At 40.3% G+C, this 8,226-nt stretch overlaps 1 non-coding gene across 1 annotated transcript; it reads right to left on the bottom strand.

The window, feature by feature from the left end:
• Window positions 1-2,328: 2,328 nt before the first annotated feature.
• On the bottom strand, window positions 2,329-2,400 carry trnaq-uug. Its single transcript has one exon. It is a non-coding gene; the product is annotated as a tRNA-Gln (tRNA).
• Window positions 2,401-8,226: the final 5,826 nt, after the last annotated feature.

The raw sequence follows: 8,226 nt of genomic DNA on the forward strand, positions 1-8,226 counted from the left end.
AGCATCTAGAGCAATTCAGAAAGAAGCTGTTAGAGAAAGAATTAAGTGTAGCTTATCAGTAGATCAAGAGGCAGCTATGGTTTAAAAATGTGTACTGTACTTTAAACACAAGCTCCATTGCATTAAGGAAAACATGCATTTTGTAAAGTAAGTATGAAATCTAAATAACATACTGTTTTCCCACCCAGCAACATTTTAAAATTGTGCTCTATTTTAAAACCTGTATTTGAGATGTAAACTAAGAATACATCAAAATGATACTCTGAAAACATATAGTGAGATACATACCCAGCCCTAAATGGGACAGGCATGTAATTCATTTAGAGACACCCATCAAGCTTTCTAAAACAATACTGCATGTTTATAGTAAGAAGATGTATGATCATGAATGCTAGTCTTATTTTAGAACCTGTTATATATCTTTGCTAATAATGTGAAGCATGTTTACTCACATTTCCATTTTGAATTCAGTAAACAGTAACCTTATATTTACAATGATCTGAATGTGGGTACTTGCCTGAGATGATCGATATTACTTAATTCTATTATCTGTTTATATACAATAAAACTCTGGCCTTGCTGGTATAGGTTTACCATGAGAAAACTTTAACAAACATGGGGCCCATTTAGATATATGGAAACTGCTTTCTACTAATCCATTTATGGTCCTATTGTGTTCCTTTGGCCTTTGTTTTTCTTATCTTCTGATGAATTCTCTTTAGGGAGTAGTAACAGGTAGACATTACCAGATTAACATTAACAAGGGGAGCGCTATGAATAACCAGTTCATTAATCTCCAGAAAAGTGAAACCCAGTCCCAGTGTTGTGGCACACCTTTAAGGGTTTTAGTGCAGGCACTATTTTCATTAAAACCTTCATTAAAATTTAGGGTCAGCCAAATCAACCACTGCAAAACTATGTGGATCTCTGCGTGCTATGAGATACTGTTGGCAAGGAAGCCACTGTTCCATTTTTCTGCGCCGTCCCAGGTACATGATGATTGAGACTCAACAACAGCTTTTAGTCCAGCAACAGTAAACAGATGCGCAGGAATCAGCGTCTCCCAGCAAGTCCCGACAAAGAGCTCAGCCGGAGCCTGTGCCGCACAATGCTGCATTTCTTTGAGTCCACAAAACAGCCGTGTATTTCTCCGACATTGTCGACAGATTCATGTATGTATTTATTCATATCTAGCCTTAAGGGTGTTAAGGTGTGTATGTATTAGTGAGGTGATATTCCGGATCAGAGGTAATAACCTAATAAACCTAATAAACACGAGTTTGACAGCTACGTTTTGGAGAAAGATGCTCCGGCTTAATGATGACAGAGGAGTTCAGCGGTGACAATAAAAGCCGTGATGAGCGAACACTTCTTTTGGCATTCACTCTTCAAGGCGCGATTGAAGCTTTCTCCTCTGGCTCTATTAATTCTCGTTTTTAAACTAAGTTGAAGTAAACCGCGACTTTTGCCCTGAGCGTCGCGTAAGAGCGGCATACATCAAACAATCAAGATAGACGGTCTATTCTCAAATATAGCCCATGTTCGCCTGTTTTTTTGAACTGTTTATCGACTCTTTAGTTCTTTTTTGCCGTACTCTCGCGGTCTAGTATTACCTACTTGGTCCCGCCACCAAATAAACGAAATCTTGCTTTTTTGAGCACACGATGCGGCGCGCCTTAAGTTTAGAAAGGACATTCAGCTAAATCAGTACAGTATGATTAAGGAATGCACGCCCCGTTGTAAGACCACAATTATGATTAAAATACTACTAAAACAGCCCATAAAAAGAATACAGTATAAATAGAGAAAACAAATGTTTGATGTCTTTGCTGTGACTCGGTGTATTTTGTTTTGTCACAAAGAAATGTGCGACGCCAACAAGGCCTTGACACAACCGACTTGAACAGCTGTTTTCAGCATTGCTTGTCAACACTTGTTCCCGTGTCGTGATGTGGTTTGAGTAGAGCTTGCAGGCCATCTAGAACACATTTATAATGCAATGTCATGATCCCAAAAACAGCTGACCTAAATTTAGGAAGTGGGACACGACAACGACTTCACAAGTATTACAAATGATTTGATGTCTCGTTATACTTTAAGCTCCTATCTGATCTTCGATTTCTACTTTTATTGCGCCTAAATGCATAAATCCAACAGCAGCAAGGTCTCAAACGTACTAAAGCTGTGCTAGTAGTTGTCCACCAGTAGGGCTTTTTATTATTCAGATTATAGATTAAAGAAGAATTCAAGATTATTGCGTTAAAGTAAATATTAATTTTAAATTCAGACTTTTCACAAGTACACGATAGTCAGGAAAACGTAAAGAACAGGTTCTACCGAGATTTGAACTCGGATCGCTGGATTCAAAGTCCAGAGTGCTAACCATTACACCATAGAACCACGCCTACATATGCACTTCGTTATTTCACTATTTGGACATAACAGGATCTAAGTTATATACAGTTATTAAAATAAATGACTTAATAAAACTAGTTTCAATGTTTCAATTTTCATAGAACAACCCAACCCTAAACCTATCAATACCACTCCTCTACATCCTAACCCTAACCCCTAACCTGATCTTAATGGTGTCGAAAGGGTAAATCATACTAGCTTTCAAACATTCTCAATAATCTCCTTTTCAAAAAACTGGAAAGCTTACATCATAGTCATCTGTGGCATAGCCCCATAAACATGATTACTGCTTCTGATGAAGATGTAGCAAATTGGTTGCACTTTTTTTTTCAGATGATTATCTAAAAACACTTCTGATCATAATGATAAGACTCCTGCTTCATAAAATACGAGAATTGGCAGGTACGTTTCTCAGTGCTAAATCAGTGAGGTCTAGATGAAAACCACACATTAATTAGTGACGATGATCTTGAGAAAAAGCCACCTTTTCACTCTTAATTTATATTTTTTTGTAAATTGCTATGAGCTAATAGAAGCAGGACCCAGAGTCCAAGCTTGTGAGCCATGGGCGCTCTGAGTCAGGTATGTGACATTAGGATCGCGAGATGTGGCACGAGCGGGGCGGCTTTCTTCGCGACTGCTGCGTATCCGTGACAACGCTAAGGGTGCGCGCGGTACGCTGGCATTTTATACATGTTTGACACACCTTCAGATGGAAAAAACGTGAAACTGTGCACAGCATTTTGGGCCTGGGTTTACACATCACACTGCAGACGTGAAGCACAAAGATCTATTTGTTCGATCCACATCCAATAACCAACAGGCTTGGCTTTGAGACAGAACAAATAGTAAAACAAATAGTAAAACCTGCAGTGTGCAAACTAGATGTGAGATCTGACATTCAACAGCAAGCTAACATTCGGAAAAACACAGGCAGTGGAAACTGCTACTGGTTATTCTCCACTTTCATTACACGCTATAGCACCACCCTCTACATTTAGACTGGTGGTGTTGTACAAGAAAGAGCATCCGTGTTGCTATGGCAATTCTTTCCTATTCCATAATGACAGCACATACGGACAGTGTGATTGTAACTGCTGAATGAAGTTTTTAATGAGTTATTAACATGGTCTAACAAATGCAGAGCAAATTACTAGCGATGCACAGTATTAACACCTGTTGTTACAAATGTAGGATAAATTGTCGCCATGCACACATGGACAGTGAGAGCTATGGCCACTAATTGAGATGTACCTTTGTGCCAGGCAAAAAAAAAATCCGGCTTGTCTTTCCAGTCAGCCATCACCTGGAAAGACAGTAACTTTCCTTTATGTGAATGAGGAGCCAGCTGACATATCCAAGTCAGATATTTTCAGTATGACAAGACTAAATTTATTGGCCTCTTTCCACTTTCCTCTTTCACCTTTGTGCTAAAACAAAGGCAGTCAAATCTAGCTCCTCTTCCCTGCCTTTAACAGGACAACATGGGTTTTCCTTGCACCTGAATGGCTTCAGATTGGCCAGAAGGCCTATCAAAAACATATCCACCAGGAGCAGGAATCATAAACATATTATTACATACATGCAGCAAGATAAGCAAGCTATTTGTCGAATGAACAGTGACCTTCTTCCTTTGGATAGAACAGCATCTATTCAGAGCTAATAAAACAACAAGGCCTTGTGTGCCAGGAGTGTCATAAAAATGGGTTTGCAGGATTAAGCAGATGCACACAGTCCTCAGAATACTATACACAATGCCAAGAGTTAGATGGAGTGGTTAGCATGCCACCGCTGGATTCTGGGGAAGTGGAAACATGTCCTCCGGAGTGATGGCTCTTGCTTCACTATCTGGCTGATGGGCAAACCTGGGTTTGGCAGGTGTCAGAAGAACCATACCTACCAGAATGCATAGTGCCAACAGTAAAGTTTGGTGGTTGGATAGGACAATGGGCTGCAGCTGTTTTTCAGTGTTTGGGCTGACCTTCCTAGTTACACGCACACAAAGACATTTCAGTCAGTGGTGTGTTTCAGCATTTTTTCCTGTTCCTGGATGATTGTGCCCCCGTGCACAAAGCAAGGTGCATAAAGAGCTGGTTTGGTGTGGAGGAACTCCAGTGGCCTGCATGGAGCGCATCCTCATTCAACACCTTTGGGATGAACTGGAACATCGCTTGTGAGTTAGACCTTTGTTTTCAACATCAGAGTCTGAATTCACAAATGTACTTTTTGACTGGGCACAAATTCCCACAGACGCACTTCAAATTCTTGTGGAAAGCCTTTCCAGAAGAATGGAGGCTGTTATAGCTACAAAGGCGGCAAAATTATATTGAGTCAAACATGCAAATAATTGCCATTTCTCCAGTAGATTATCTCGAATACTATGCTACGGTTTTAATGCCCACTAGATGACGTAAGTATTAGATGCACGGCATGCAGTCTAATGGCCTTGCGTGACAGCAGTGTAGACAACCCAGTTAAGAAAACATTTTTGTTTAATGGCTTCTTCTCATCAGCTCAGATTTTACTCAAGCCTTTTTGCTAGAAACATGTTATGGTATTCACTCATGGTATTTATATGGATGTGCAATTCCCGTATCAATAAGAAGACGATTGGTCACACCGATTTCACACAGCGCGGGCGAAAAGGCTTTCGGTATTTTCACGATGCCTCCTGCTGTAGAGGAACGGACCACACCCAAAAGGGACATCAGGTAAACATTACCGGATTTGCAGCAACAACGTTTCTAAGGTCACCTCTGCTACATTCACTAAGCACTAAGTCCACTTTTGCAGTCGGAAACGATTGTGATTGGTCGAATGTTCAGTAGGTAAAATGAAACCTAACATAACTGATCAAGTCGCCCCGAGTGTCACAATCGAATTTAAAAATGACATAGAAACAATCTGGAAGCAACTCAGTAACTCTCCACGACGTGGTTTGCCTTCTACTTGTCCATACTCACGTGCTGGTATTTTTTTCCGGAAGCTAACCTACCGAACCAAAATGGTTAGCGTCATGCGCCCCGTGGCCTGCAATACCATAAATGAACAGTGGGGGGCAATCAAAGCACACATAGGTAACCTGAGTGCTTCGGTTGCCCTATTTAGTTAAAGCGATATGTTGTAGACGCATGATGATGCATGTGTGTCTACTGATTCTAAAGAAAACGTATTACTTTTTGGTTGAATGTCTCTAGAGATTGTATGATGAAGTCATGGTTAAGGAGAATTCACTAGCCTGTTTCTCTTCTGAGTAAGAGCTGTAGGTTATTTCAGGAGTTCATTGATTCCCATAGTGAAAATGATACTGTACTGTGAATTGTATCTTTTACTGGGTTTTTGTGGGAGATATATTTGTGTGAACGTTTGACTGATTAAGTGATCTAGACTTGACTAAGGTAGCTAATGATTGTGAAGTGGAATTCCTGTGTTCCCAGTAACACATGCCTGTGAGTGCAAATGTGTTTGATTGGCTTTGTGTGTGCACACGTGTGTGAGAGAGAGAGTCCGTGTAGGTGTGTGTGTGTGTGTGTACATGTTTGTGTGCGTGTGTGTGTGTGTGCGTGTAGCCACTGATGTGGGTCATTACTCCTTTCCCTGGGGAGAGGAGAGATGTGGGGGGGGGGATGGATAAGGAGGGGGAACGCAGGGTGGAGAATCGAATAACTCAGCCTGCCATCCCTGTGCTGACATGAGATGTGTGTGTGTGTGTGTGTGTGTCTGAGAGAGAGAGAGAGAGAGAGAGAGAGACAGGGAAAGTGAAGGAATATCAACCAATGGAAAATTTGTTTGTTAGGTTTTTTTTCTGGATATGTGGAGTAAGGAGTTGCCCTCCTGCTCTAACATATATCTGTAGCATCACATAGTTGCATTGTTCTTATTTTAATGTGTTTACTCTTGGTTCAAGGTGGCATGAGAACTGTAATCTGTTTCAAGAATCAGTAATATTATGCGCAAAAGAGAAGCAAATAAAGAAATGAATGGAAATACACCTCATCCCTACATAGTCAACCGGACATTTTGATCAGGAAAACATCATCCTACTTCACTGAGAGGAAACCATGAGAAACCAACTCAGGAGTGATACCAAGGCTACTACGGAAAGCGCAGCCTCAGTCTTATCATCTTCCATGTAGTCTTCTGCAAAGTATCAAAATACAGTTTATTGTTAGACACTAACTGGTATTACGAAAATATTCTATCAAAACATGCAGTGGCGTAGCACATTTAACAGTCATACCACCAGCATTACATCACCCTGCACATGCACTACAATCCTCACACCATTAGCATCTGACACACACCACCCTGCAGCTCTGTAATACACTGGCTTGCTTACGACTGTTAATAAAGACAATCCCAGAAGCGGGAAGGGAAGACCAGCTCCCGGTATTAAAATTCATATGGAAAAACATGGCAATAATCCCCCTCCCTCCTGTAGACTCTTTATTTTGATTTCTTTTTCAACCGCATCCCTCCTTACTGTTCTTTGCTTCGCATTGTTTTCCAAGCCTGACCAACCTTGGGTAGGTTGGGGATTTCACAGCAGGAAAACAGCCCCCCTTGCATCCATCTTTTCGGTTATGGACCCAAATAAAATGGTCTTGCATCTGGAATACCAACACAAATTTTTATTTATTTATTTATTTGGCATGACAACTTAGTCCATGTGTTGCAAAACATGACCAGTGATTGAAAACAGGCAGGCAGCACTTGCATCATTACTTGCCTAATCGAAAGAGGCTGTTCACGCTCTGAAATTTGGGTCTGCTTTTCAAGGATTTCCAAGGTCGATACGTGGCCAGAAGATTTAGTGGAAATAACGCATTTCCATTAAATTTGTTATTTCTAGCTCTTTCTGAGAGGGTAAACGGGTTTACTAGCACATACTACAGAAAATAACATTATCTATATAATCTGATATATATATATAGATATAGATATATATATATCTATATCTATATATATATATATATGTATGTATGTATGTATGTGTGTGTGTGTGTGTGTGTGTGTGTGTGTGTGTATGTGTGTGTGTGTGTGTGTGTGTTCCACCAAAGCTCGTTAATAGTCACGCTGGGCAAGTTAACAAGATCCAAACTGGATATCTTCTACGCAGCATGGTTACTGAATTACGGAATTACTGACGTTTGAATGTAGCTTGATAATGTTACAAAAGAGACAAGGTTAGGAGACGTTTCTGCACATACTGACAACCTACAGCAATCAACTGTTGGCGATATGTAAGACTGTAAAACGAATTAAAACAATAATACAGATAACAATACTTTTCATCACAAAAGCAATTGAATTCAATCTCCGTTCCGTGCAGCGAAAGAGTTAAATGTTTTCTCGGTCGTTTGTGTACGCTTGATTGACGTTTTGGGGGACCATAGTAGTGACGCGGTCCAATCAACTTAAGGTCAGTTTACCCCACGTGGGTATTTTGAACGCTGATTGGGTACTTTATCTAATGTTGATTGTGGCTGGGTCAAACCCCACGTGGAGATTTCATTCAATCATTGAACAATTCAACTGCACCCGATTTTCTATTGAAATTCGACATATACTGTATATACAATTTGAAAATCCAAAGGGGATATGTAACCTACAGAGGGTGATTTAGTTTGTGGTGTAAATGTAATTGATCAACATCGAAAACACGAGGTTTACATCACGAACATTCACACAAAAAGACGAGCCTTTTATTTTGATAACGAGCAAAAATATTTCCAGGGCCTTATTCTGTATCAATTGCTCAACTCTTGCAAAACTGTAATTTTAACGTCGGTTAATAAAGATCAAAGCACT

This window comes from Electrophorus electricus, chromosome 26, assembly GCF_013358815.1.
Source record: "Electrophorus electricus isolate fEleEle1 chromosome 26, fEleEle1.pri, whole genome shotgun sequence".
Lineage (NCBI taxonomy): Eukaryota > Metazoa > Chordata > Actinopteri > Gymnotiformes > Gymnotidae > Electrophorus > Electrophorus electricus.